Source organism: Arachis stenosperma, chromosome 3, assembly GCF_014773155.1.
Source record: "Arachis stenosperma cultivar V10309 chromosome 3, arast.V10309.gnm1.PFL2, whole genome shotgun sequence".
Taxonomy (NCBI): Eukaryota; Viridiplantae; Streptophyta; class Magnoliopsida; order Fabales; family Fabaceae; genus Arachis; species Arachis stenosperma.
In genome coordinates, this window is record NC_080379.1 from 90,573,384 (window position 1) to 90,574,210 (window position 827).

Consider the following 827-nt stretch of genomic DNA (forward strand, 5'->3'; position numbering starts at 1 on the left):
GATGATTTCTCCATGAAGAATTATAGGTATTTTCATAGGGTTCTCCCATGTAATTCACCTCTTCCATTAAAGGGTTTTCAGGATCATAAGCTTCTTCTTCAGATGAAGCATCCTTAGTACTGCTTGGTGCATTTTGCATTCCAGACAGACTTTGAGAGATCAAATTGACTTGCTGAGTCAATATTTTGTTCTGAGCCAGTATGGCATTCAGAGTATCAATCTCAAGAACTCCTTTCTTCTGATTTGTCCCATTGTTCACAGGATTCCTTTCAGAAGTGTACATGAATTGGTTATTTGCAACCATTTCAATTAGTTCTTGAGCTTCTGCAGGCGTCTTCTTCAGATGAAGAGATCCTCCAGTAGAGCTATCCAATGACATCTTGGACAGTTCAGACAGACCATCATAGAAGATACCTATGATGCTCCATTCAGAAAGCATGTCAGAAGGACATTTTCTGATCAATTGTTTGTATCTTTCCCAAGCTTCATAGAGGGATTCACTTTCCTTCTGTCTGAAGGTTTAGACTTCCACTCTAAGATTACTCAATTTTTGAGGTGGAGAGAACTTTGCCAAGAAGGCATTGACTAGCTTTTCCCAAGAGTTCAGGCTGTCTTTAGGTTGTAAGTCCAACCATATTCTAGCTCTGTCTCTTACAGCAAAAGGGAATAGCATAAGTCTGTAGACCTCAGGGTCAACCCCATTAGTCTTGACAGTGTCACAGATTTGCAAGAATTCAGCTAAAAACTGATGAGGATCTTCCAATGGAAGTCCATGGAACTTGCAATTCTGTTGCATTAGAGAAACTAATTGAGTCTTAAGCTCAAAG

At 39.7% G+C, this 827-nt stretch overlaps 1 non-coding gene across 1 annotated transcript; it reads left to right on the forward strand.

Annotated features, from left to right (window-relative positions):
* The first annotated feature begins 433 nt into the window (after nt 1-433).
* On the forward strand, nt 434-541 carry LOC130972075 (small nucleolar RNA R71). The gene has a single exon (XR_009083275.1). It is a non-coding gene; the product is annotated as a small nucleolar RNA R71 (small nucleolar RNA).
* Nucleotides 542-827: the final 286 nt, after the last annotated feature.